At 54.6% G+C, this 12,137-nt stretch overlaps 1 protein-coding gene across 7 annotated transcripts in view; it reads right to left on the bottom strand.

The window, feature by feature from the left end:
• NAV1 (neuron navigator 1) overlaps positions 1–12,137 on the bottom strand; it is a 231,926-nt gene that overhangs the window by 106,636 nt on the left and 113,153 nt on the right. The window lies entirely within an intron of this gene.

Genomic DNA, 12,137 nt, shown 5'->3' with positions numbered 1-12,137 from the left:
CAGGCAGTCATATATATTTTACTGGACGTACAACTCTTTAACACGCGTTGAAAAAACTACCATAAAATTCACCGACCCAGACTCGTGGAGCGGGAGCCTTCCGTCGCCTCACCCCAGGGCCCAGCACTCAGGGTCCTTCCCTAGGAGGGTCCCAACAAGCCCCATTTAGCGGCTCTCAGGTGAGCCTCCTCCGGGCTCCTCCGGGCACCCTGGCCCCGATGCAGCGCCCACCACGTTGTAATGTGGGTGCCTGGCTGCTTATTACATCCTTCCCCGACACACAGCAACTTCGCTGCGTCCCCCGCTGCATCTCAGTGTACGTACCACAGGCTCGATAACAATCTGTGAATGAAGGACGAGGGAGGTGGCGGCAGGGAGAAGGGGACCCAGCCAGAGAGCAGCTCCACGGCCAAGAAGGAGCGTGGTGGGGCTGAGGGACAGGACAGGCCGGCCAGCAGAGTGGACAGCACGCAAGCATGACCTATGACCAGGAGGGGCCGGTGCGCTCCGTAACTGGCAGCTTCAGGCAGAACGCCATCCCCCCATTCTGCCATCAGGCCCCTGGACTGTAGCCGGGGTGGGACAGACAGGTGACAACACCAAATGATGGCAGTAACTTCTGGAGGGCTGTGTTTGGACATAACCAAGGCCAGGTCTGCCAGGAAGGAGGGCTGTGGTCAGCTGGCAGGAGGTTTTCCAATTTACAGGCAGAACTGCATTACGGGCCCACCCACCTCTTTTCTTAAGGGTCTCCAGCAAAGGGGGGTTCCACAGGCTCTTAAGCCAGGCTGCAGAAGCCACGGTCCCATTATCCACGGAATAGGGACCAGGCGGCTACATCTCCCTGGAGACTTCGCCCCTCCCGCCCCGGAGCCTGGCGACCGCTGGTCCTTTAACCCAGAACCCCTGTCCCCTCCCTGTTCCCTGCAGGTTCCACCCTCCCTCACTCATCCACCTGTCTGTTAGTCACTCAGCGAGCATACTCTGAGCATCTTCTTTGTGCCAAACACTGGCCTAGACCCTAGGGAGGAAAAGCTGAACAAAACAAAACAAAAGAGGCCACTTTCTCGGTTTGGTCCCCACACCTCTTCTTCCAGGGAGCCTTCTCTGATGCCCCCGCCCATATGTAATCTCACTTTCCACAGGGGCTGGGCCCGCTGCTTGCGCCTCCATCTCAGAGGTTCTCAACACGGGTGACCGCCCACCGCGGACACGAGGGAAGTGGGACAGGTTTGATGGTCACGACTCGGAGGGGGCACTAGTGGCATCTAGAGGGTGGAGGCCAGGGATGCTGCTAAACATCCTACAGTGCACAGGCTGGCTCCCCTGACCTCCAGAATTGTCGGGCCCAAAATGTCAACAACGCCAAGGTCGACCCCTCTGTTACGCCGGCTCTTTCCTGGCATTCAGTGCTGTGGACATTAGGGATGCCCCCTCCCCAACCCCCACTCCCTAGATTTTAAGTTCCCTGAGGACACAGTCCACGCACTGTGACATCTGGAGCTGTTCAGCAAGGCTACAGAGGGCCCGGAGACCCCCTGAAAGTGAATGAAGATCTTGTACCCACGAGCGAGCGACGTTCATTTTTCTGAGGGGAGGGATCTGAGAACAGAGAAGTGAAGTGGCCCTGACGTGGAGCCCAGCACTGTGCGTGGACGGGCCACCGAGGAGACACATACAGTCCCCAGGGGAGCAGAACCCCGACCCATGGCTCTGAGACGCCCCACAGAGCTTCCAGCACCGCCCCCCCCGCCCCCGCCCCCCCCCACCCCCACGGCCACTCACACCTCTTGCCACATCTGGGCTGGGATTCTGATCAGAGAGGTCAGCTCAGCAGGCAGAGCCCCCTCCCGGGGTTCACTGCGGAGCGGACCATCAAACCCCCTCCACGCCGTGAGTTCAGGACAACTAAGCGATGCAAAGAAGTTCCGACGAAAAGGAGGGGACCTTTGCCTTAGAATTCCTCAGGATGCCCTAGCAGAGAAGGGCGTGTTCTTGCCGTGGGGGAGTGGGATTAACCGCTTCTTCGAAGCCCATGAAGACCCTGGTTACTCTGCTGGTGGATCACAAAGCTTGCACTCCATCCCTCCATGTCCCCACTGGGTAAACTGAGGCCTCACACTCCAGGTTGGGGGGAGCAGGCGACACATCTGGCAACCCAGGTCCCAGCCTCTGCGGCTCCACTCACCAGCCTCCCTGTTAATGGAGACAGAATTTATCCAAGCGAGAGGTGATTTCTCCCTCTCACGTCACAGATGGGGAGGAGAGAGAACAGGACATTTGACTCCCTGCCGTCAGCACAGCCACTAACGAACCCTCTGCTTCCGAAGACGATTATCGGATGGAATAATTCATCGCTCGAGATTAATTGGACTAATTATGTTGGCCCTCAGAATTCCCTGAATAATTATTTTCTACCGGGGTGGGTGTCAGTGATAATTGTGTGATATCCGAATTACTTCCCCGGAGTGAAAAGTCTGCAGAAAGGGGCCCCCTGGTTCGGAGCAGCGGGCGGGAGGCAAATACCACAGATGGCCAGGCGTCAGCTCCGGTCTGGTTACATGGCGCCCAGATTTCGTGTGGAGATCCTTTATTCAGGGAAATATTATCACTTCTAGTATCCAGTGTTATCACCTCTAATAACCTTCCTCAAGCTCTCATTCAACATATTCTTCAAAACACCCAACTTTTCCCAGAAAGTCCTCCTTGATTCCACGGAATTGGGGAGAAGCTGTGTGTGTTCCCATCCCTCCTGTGGGGGAGGCTGACCGGCTCCCCAAACCCCTCCCCTGCCACGGCCCCTTCTCCTCCAGTGCCAGCCTCCCTGGTCCCCCTCGCCCGCCGTGAGCCAAGAGCCCCCAGACCTGCACACGTCCAGAGCAGCCCGCCGCGTCCAGAGCGTCTGACGGTGGCTTGCCATCTCTCCCCCTCTAGATGAAGAGTCAACATCCTTGCTCTGTGAGCGACCACGAAGGCTGAGTGTGCACCTAAAGAACTTGGTGTTTAAATAAAACTTATATCCAAGTTAATCTGACACAGTAACAATCTGCATTGTCACTGTCCTGTTATGTGGCAATCAGACATAAAACGGCCGGGCAGCCATTCCTGTTAATTACCTACACCCAGTGAGGAGTGCTTAGGACCGCGCTGCTGGAGGGTTGGGGTGGGGAGTGGTCGGCGAGAAGAAATCGGCTGTTGCTCTGACTCTCTCCATCAGCCTCTGGTCTACAGATTAAGTTGGGAGAGAATGGGGTACCACGTTAGTTTTAGGCTCCAGTCTACTCTAAACCAATATCCCCCAGGGTGGGTGGTGGTGGCTTTAGAATCAGCCAGATCCAAGTTCGAATCCTGGCTCCACCATGAGGTACATAAATTCAGCTGAGTCTTAATGTTCAAAAGTCTCTCTCTCTCTCTTTTTTTTTTTTGCTGAGGAAGATTCACTCTGAGCTAACATCTGTGCCACTCCTCCTCTACTTTGTATGTGGGTCACCGCCACAGCACGGCTGCTGATGAGTGGTGTAGGTCCATGCCTGGGAATTGAACCCGGGCTGCCAAAGCAGAGCACAGTGAACTTAACCACTCAGCCACAGGGCTGGCCCCTCATTTTTATTTCACCCATACAATGGAGATAATTAAATATTTACTTCTTAGGGTGACTGGGAAGATGAAGTTAGCTGACATACATGAGGTGCTAGCACAGTGCTCCTAGCGGGCACTCAAATGGTAGTTTATCACTATTATTATTACTGTAAGTGGGAAAGCCAATCCATCTTGGTCCACTTTGGTTATGAACCCAGCGGCCTCCAGAAGGTCCTCAGCTTTAAGCTCTTACTGGTCCTCCACTCGATGGAGGAAACGTGCCTGACGCTCATTTCCCCTCTCTTCACCTGGAGCCAGAGACACACTCGACGTACACCGGGCTGGGCAGGGACACGATTTAAGAGAACTCTCCTGGCCCACCTTCCACCCAACGCCCCCTGAAAACAAAAAGGCAATCTATAAAACCCTCCCACAGCAGCCTCCTAGACTCCATCAGCGAAATATACTTAGACTCAGGGGTAAGATCTTGGAGTGAGGGTCACTGGTTAGTCGTTCCGAGGTGTAATCTATATAACACTGTCCATACTGGCAAAGGAGACTTCGTAAACACTGCGGGCTGATGAAGCCTTCTGCCGGGGAAGGGAAAAGTGTTCAGGACGAAGCTGGCCAGGAGCTGAAAGGTTTTTGTGACAGTAACCACGCAGAATCACACAACACCTTTCACACCAGGAAGGAGCCTCTGAACTGAGGGACAAAGCAGCTGCTGGAGCATTTTGCAAGGACAGCACAAGGGAGCCTGGTCCCACCCTCAGGACTTCCTGCAGCCGATGCGGAGGGAAGGTGAGTGGTGAGCGCAGCCTGAGGCTGGTGGGGACGCAGCCTGCAGGGGTTGGCCGTTCTCCAGAAAGAAAAGGGTGGATGGCCCCTCCCCCCACAGAAGCCCCTTCAAATGCTCTTTAGGAGGCAAAGGGGGCAAGATGAGGAGCAGGAGAAAAGCCCCTGGAAGCTACTGAAAGAGGCACTGGGATGGGGTGATGGGGGTGGGGACAAGGGCAGACAGCAAGTGAAGGCCCCCTCGCAACACCAGCACAAGGATTTCAGTTTGGCATAAAGAAATGCGGTTGCAGAAGCCCGCGCCACACTGAAGAGTAGGTGTCAGTGCGGTTTATAGGGGGCACCCAGTGCCTATGGTCGGGGTATTCAAAATGGGGTGACAACTCTCTGAATTTTGTCCTATAGTTTAATCAGACCACTTTCCAAGCACCTTGACCCAAGAAACAAGTGTTTTGATGGAGAATTTGGGGAGGGCTGATCTGGATGAGGAACACCGCAGGGCACGGATGGGGGCAGCGAGGTGCAGCCTGGGAAGGGTGAGTGTCGGGGGGACTGAGACAAGGGGCAGGTCCAGGGACGGGTGGTGAGGGTGCCAAAGACAAGCTACAAGTGCTTAGGGCTCTGATGACGCCCTCCCCTCTGGGAGGACGGGCAGGTGTCACCTGCCTCCCGTCAGGTCTGCCCTCTCCCACACCCTCTGCTCTGGCTCTGGAGCCTCAGGCCAGTGTGGGATAAAATCAGAGAGTGAGGACCTCTTGTCCCGCTGATCTACAGACAAGTCTCAGGCACTCTTTACAGGCACGTGCTGCAGAAAGCCAGCCTAGAGAGTCAGGGGCACTGAAGTGTCAGCGGAGGGCTTCCCCACGCGTCCATCAGGTGCCATCTGGATTCCAGCCCAGGGGGTGCGGAAGGACGGACGGGGACAGAGCGGATCTGAAGAGCACAGGAGGCTCTGCCACTGGTGGGCTCTGCTTCCTGGACCTGTTCCTCATTTGTAAAATGATCATTTGTAAAGTGATCTATAAGTCATTTCTAGCTTTGTGGACTCTGTTAAGAGACACACACATGGCCCGACTGTCACCACAGGGAAGGATGTACTGGCTGCAGGGCCAAGGGGCACAGGCAGGGTTGTCACCGAAGATTCAGCCGCAGGCAGTAACGGATCCCAGACAGTCTGGCCTCGTACCAGGAGTATCAGGTGTTGGGGAATGAGATACGGGAGGAAATGAGCAGGAACACCCAAACATGGGGTGACGGACACCTTGGGGAGGATTGTAGCCTCCTTCCCACAAAGTGTTCTGTGCAGGAAAGTGAGAGCTGACTTGCCCACAGTCCCAGGGGCAAGAGACACACGCAGAGGTCTGGAGATGCCGCGCAGACGACAGGGCAGGTCTGTGTTCCTCTAAACTCGGTTCACTTTAACGCACATTTGTGTACTTGCTGCAGTGTTTCTCAGCCTTTGGCCCAGCCTCAAAGACTGTGCTTCAGAACTGGGGTTTTAAAAAGCCGCATAAAGGAAGGGAGGTTAGGGGCCGGCCCCATGGCCGAGGGGTTAAGTTCATGCGCGCTCTGCTTTGGCGGCCCAGGGTTTCACCGGTTCAGATCCTGGGCATGGACACGGCACCGCTGATCAGGCCATGCTGAGGCAGCGTCCCACATAGCACAACCAGCAGGACCCACAACTAAGAATATACAACTATATACTGGGGGGGCTTTGGGGAGAAGAAGGAAAAAAAACCCAGAAGATTGGTAACAGATGTTAGCTCAGGTGCCAATCTTAAAAAAAATAAATAAAAAGAGAGAAAGGGAGGTTAGAACAAACTATGTGGCACCAGATTAGAGTTGGAGACATGAGTAGGAAGTCATGTTTATCATATTAATTATATTACATAGAACGATAGGCATGTGCACACACACACACACTTCCCAGCTCTGTCCACCGAGAGGCCTGGCAGCAGTGACACCCCCGCAGCAGGCAGCACACTCAGCATCCACAACCTGGTTTCTAACACCATCCTCCAGTGAAAGGAACGGGGCTCCTTGGAGAAATCACCAACTCTTGGACCGGCGCACGGAATATGCAAGACGAGTCTGGAGAATCTTGTAGGGCCCCAAAGCAAGGCAACACACACACACGCACACACACAAATGATCAGTGTACGTCAAAGGGACACAAGGATCAAACGAAAAAGCTCCACCGTAGCCAATGCTGAAACCAGTTAAACAACAAAGTAAAGACGGTAGTATTAGATTATAACTCGAAGCATAAAATAAACATGCACGAGTCCACACGGACCTAAAAGAACCAACGAGGGAGACTGATGACGCTCCCACACAGAAGAACCCAGGCAGACACCCCTCTGTGCAGGAGCCCTGAATGTGGGCCGCTCATCGTGACTTCCTGCTAAAGAGCGCAGTGTGGAAGGGGGAGAAAGAGTAAGTTGGCCGTAGGGAGACTTAACACACAGCACTTCAGCCACGTGACCAAGCTCAACACCAACAGTGGTGAGGCATGTTGGTAGAATGTAACCTCCATATGATGTCACGACAGTGACACTTTTCCTCTGTGGCCCTCCATCCCCAAACCTAAAGGCCCTGTGTAACCGCGAGAAAAACATCAGACAAACGCATACTGAAGGACATTCCACAAAACACCTGACCAGGACTCTTCAAACCGGCGAGGCCATCAAAAACACAGAGTCTGGGAAACTGTCACAGTCAGAGGAGCCTAAGGTCTGATGACTGAACACAATGAGGCGTCCTGTCCAGGCGTCTCTGTCCTGGAACAGAGAAGGGCCTTAAGTAAAAACGAAGGAAATCCAAATAAAGCCTGTGCTTTAGTTTGCAATAAGGTATCCGTGCTGGTTCATTAATTGCAACAAAGTTACCGTAGCAACGTCAGACGCTTGCAGTAGGGGAGACCGGCATCCAAGCTGCAGTTAATTCTGAGGCCCAGCCCAGGGGACACATCATGTAGAAGATTCTAAGAGAATAAAATGAGTGACACAGAGCCTGACCAGGGAGAGAAAGACAAGCAGACAAAAGAGGGAAAATGAGTCGTTCTGGCTGATGAGCACTGTCAGAAGTGCTGCCACGGAAGGGCCCAAAGATCCCGGAAGATGTGCACATTTCGGGGCAGGGTAGCAATCAGGAAAAATATTTTTAAAGGATGGGTAAGATCTTCATAAGTGAAGATGGAGGTAGGAGGGGTTGTCAGGCTGGCATGTGGCTTAATCCAAGCTACAGAGGCCAGAAAATCTGGGGCAGACTCTGAGAACTGCCAAGAGCCCAGTTTGTCCAAAGGCTGGGTGGCTGGGTGGTATTCCCCACATAGTGGTTCCAGGAACCACTAGCCCTACAGAATATTCTGTGAAAACAAGGCCGTGTGGACAAGCACAGTGGGGAAATTCTGCCTACTGTTAACACATCCTGGGGCATCGCAAGGCCTACCAGGCTCTAAGGCCCCTGAGAAGTCCCACAATAAAGAAACCTGTTTAACTTTTTCCAACCCAGATTTATTGACCACAGGGTCTTTTCTTTTTAAGTAATGTCAATTAACAAGTTTCACAGGACTCCCGCAGAGAAATGCTGGCGATGCTCTGGGTGGGGAAGAGAAAGAGGAGGCTGGAAGGGTAGGAAGGAGCAGTTGTGGAGGCCTTGAATGTTGAGATAAGAAATCAGGACGTGATGCTGTGGGGAACGGCTGAAGGCCACCGCGCTGGGAGTGATGGGGTCCCAGGCGTGCATCAGGAAGGCACCCCCAGAGCAGTGGATGGGGCCGAGCCGGAGAGGGGAGACAGGGAGCTGTCACGATGCAATGACGGTGTGAATTAAGACAACGGCTGTGGGGAGAAAGAGGACGTGACGTTTCAGGGGTGGAAGTAACAAGACTTGGTGGCAAAAGATTGACCCAGGGGGTCAGATGCAAGAGGGGAGAAATGAGAGAAAGGGGTGGGGGTGACAGTGCAGGGACATCACAGCTGGGGGGACAGGCCAGCGGGCTAGTCTGCAGTGGAGTCCCCCCAACCCTCCTCCGCCTCTCTCTGTCCCAAAACCAAGACGAGAGTGGCACCTTCAAACCCACACCGGGTAAAGGGCACAGCAGAAGAAATTTAATCTGAGCAATAATATAAAAATGTGGTGTTGGTTCATAGCTCAGAGGATAAGGTAAACATCCACGAGGACATATGATATAAATCAACGATTGTATAAATAAATAAACGGGGGAGAAAAGACAAATCTCCCATAAGAAGAATTCCAAATAAATTTGTGCACATTATGATCTACATAATGACGCGGGACCTGTGCCCGATGGATGTCCCACCCCCTCTGGTCACCACTTGAAAGCACAGCCTCCAAGAAAGCCACCCAGGGGAGTGGTCAGGAACCAGACACCTGTGCAAACCATTCGCCCACCACTTACTAGCTGGGTCACTCCAGGCAAGTTACTCAACGTCTCTGTCTCAGTTTCCTCATTTGCAGAAAGGGGACAAAAATAATTCCAAGTGCTTAGAATGGTATCTGGTCCACAGTAAGTGCACATCAACGACTCTCCTGATGTGCAGGGTCAGGCCGTGGGCATCGAGGATAAGGCAGGAGTCCATGGACCGGGAGAAGCTGAAATACCCAGTGCTCCCAGCAGAGGAGGTGCTCGAGGGTGAGGCTCATGGTCCGTCCGAGGTGGAGAAACCAGCACCTGGGCTCCCTCTCCCTTCTTGGGGTGGAAGGTGCTCTTGGCTGCTCATCTGTGCACGGCGCATGGCGGCCTCACTTTCCCAGATGCTCGGCGGTAATTAGAGGCCTATGGTTTCTGTTCCCCCAGCACCTCCAGGCCCTCTAGGGATGAGCTGTGAACCCGACCACAGCTTTGCAGAGAGAAAGATGCGGAGAGGGCCAGCTGGCCTCCCTCCGTCTGCCCGCGGGCTCTGGAGGTTGGCGCCCCGCTGCAGACAGGGGGGCACCCCAGACCCCCAGCAACCTGACCACCTCCTCTCTTCTGGGCTCCCTCTCCCCAGCATCCTGGGCCTCAGCTGGCAGCAGATGGAGGGGAGGGGCTGTGAAATCCCTGCCCCCCCCCCACGCCCACCGCCAACCCCCACTCCCATCTCTGGAAGCGTCTAGGCAGGGTCCTTCCTCCCTCAGGCCTTTCTCTCTGCCCTGATGCCTGCAGTTTGAGTCGGGCGGGAAGACGGACAGAGAAGGAGTGCGTCCTTGAGTCTGAGCCTGTGGGGAGATTCATAGTGGTGAGTGGGTGGTAAGAAGCAGCGAGTTTCCAGGGATGAATGGAGCCTGGGACTCTGAAGAGCGGCCTCCTTTGTCAGAGGCTGGATGAAGTCAGACAGCCCAACACAATTGCTGATAAACTTACTCCTTTCTCACCAGGTTTCTTCCTCCTGAAAGGTTGCTGGAGTTGCTAGGAGACCCCTTATAGCAGGAGAGTTAAGAGTCCAGGGTTCAAATTCTGCCTGCACCAGTGACCAAGTCTAACGTCCAGCAGTATGCTCACCTTCGGGGGCCTCGACTGCTGCCTCACCTGGAAAATGGGGCAACAGCGCCTACACCTCAGAGTTGCAGTAAAAACTAACAAACTATTACGTGTAAGAGCTCAGGACAGTGTCTTGAGCACAGTAGGTCCTAGGAACACACTGGCCACTGCCAACTTCAGTCAGAGGCCTCCATGGAGAGCTCAGAAAGGCCAGCTTCAGCAGCAGCGGCCTGGATGGAGGCAAGAGGCCAGATTCGGGTCCTGGCGTTCCACAAATTCATCGCCTCGTCAGTTCCTAATGCGGCTCCCTCATCTGTCTAATGGGGATATGAACACCAACTTTATGGGGTCTCAGTATCCTACCGACTTTATGAGGACGGAGTGAGAACCATGAGGCCTACGTGGCAGGATGCATCTCTGAGATATTTAATTTGCGGCGTCTCTCTCTGCATTCCACTCCCCAGCCCCCACGGTGAGCAGGCCGCCAGGTTTCAAAACGCCCAATTTCAAGAACAGTGGTTCGGGTTGAGGCAGAACCAGTTGGAGGATCTGGTCAAAGCTTCGGGCTGCTAGGGAGGTAGTTGTAGGGAAGGGAAGAGACCACCTTTGAGAAGCAGAGAGGGGAGGGAGAAAGTTCTCCAGAGCTAGAAATGGAAAGACCCCCGAGGCCCAGGGGCAAGCAGTCAGAGGCTTTCCCAGGCCGTGGGGGACCACGGAAGGGGGGACATGGGCCATGCATTCCCCCAGCCTATCAGAGATCCAGGTGCCCTGTGATGGAGCTGGGAGCCGCTGACCTTGTGGGTCTGACCTTGTGGCTCAGGAAACCAGAGGGACCACAACAGAGTGGTCCTCACCACTGGGGCCTTTCTGTCCCCGGTGCGAGCCCGGGGTTGGGGGAAAGGACTCTAGTCACTTCACTGACGTGATATACCCCACCACTGCAGTGGGTGGGGGCTCAGAACCGGAATTAAGTTGATTTAAAGACGAGCAAGAACGGGATGGACGTTTCCCAAATGGCTGAGCCTGTGAGCGGACATTCGCATCTATCACACACAGATTCCACGTTTAGAAAGTGGAGCTCCAGACACACGGTGCATGACATGCTCATTAATTAATTTGGTATAAAAACGCTCGGAAGGAGGGAAGTAGAGAAGATTCACCAGGGCTGGGGAGGGTTTGGCTGGAGCCCCTCAGAGACTGCACTTACTTTTCACGGCACCTGCTGGGCGAGGGGAGGACAGAGCAGGGGCTGCTGGGGACCCTGGCCGGGCCCTGACCACTCCAGTGAAACTACCTCCCACAAGGCGTGGCCAGCCTGACCTCTCTGAGGCTCCCTCCGCTAGGGTGACGGCCGGGGACAGAGCTGGGCCAGGCCTGGCAGCCTCCTCAGCAATTGCGGCAGCTGCATTTCAGTCTTGTGAAGGAGGAAAGGGAGGGAGAGTTGAGAGAGTCCCTGAGCTGGAAACCGAGCTCGGCCTGCCTTAGGTAAGCCCAGCCTTCAGCAAGCTTTCTCTAAAGACTGAAGTTTCCTCTTGAGTGGCACAGGGAACAAGCGGCCGCTGGGACACAGAGGTCTCCAGAGTGTGGCCCTCTGACCTCCCCAGGAACCTCCCTGCATCCTCCTCTCTCCTCCTTCCACTCCTCCCTCCCTCGCCTGATCTGGCCTGGAGGAGACCCCTGGGTCTGCAAGGAATCCAGGGTACCAGTGAGGACTCATGGGCAGCCCCATCTCAGAAAGAGGGGCCCGAATCACCTCCTTTGGTGCAGGGAACTGAGGCCCGAGATGGTGACTTGAGAACAAATTCTTCTAATCATGAATGACAACTCATGGACCAGGACACAGGGCCAATGAAATGCTATTCTTTCTCCTGGAGGCCCCCTGCCATAGGACTGCAGAAAAAGGCTCCAGGTGGGCAAAGCCTCATTGGCCGACGCAGGACTCCAAGCCTAGGAGGCCGGGTTTTGGGTGGGTCGGGGGGTATAATGTGAGTCACAGAAGATGGGAGATGAACTGGGCAGAACTGTGGGACCCTACTGGGCTTCTGGAAATATCTCAGGTTCCACTGTTCTCATTGGCCCCCTTAAGAAAAGCTAACTGGGGGAGGAGAAAGATGAAGGAGACGAGAAGACATTTAAACATGCAGATCCCTCCTCATGGGGAAGAGAGAAACACCTCCCCAAGCCCTACGCGTTAACGGGGCAGCTCCTCTGAGCAGCCCAGGGGGAAAGTCGTCCTGTGGTTCTCCAACCACCCACCACGCATGATGCCGTTGCTCTC

The sequence above is a fragment of the Equus caballus genome, chromosome 30, assembly GCF_041296265.1.
Source record: "Equus caballus isolate H_3958 breed thoroughbred chromosome 30, TB-T2T, whole genome shotgun sequence".
NCBI lineage: Eukaryota > Metazoa > Chordata > Mammalia > Perissodactyla > Equidae > Equus > Equus caballus.
The sequence above is the reverse complement of the archived record's forward strand: the minus strand, read 5'-3'. Positions and strand labels throughout refer to the sequence as shown.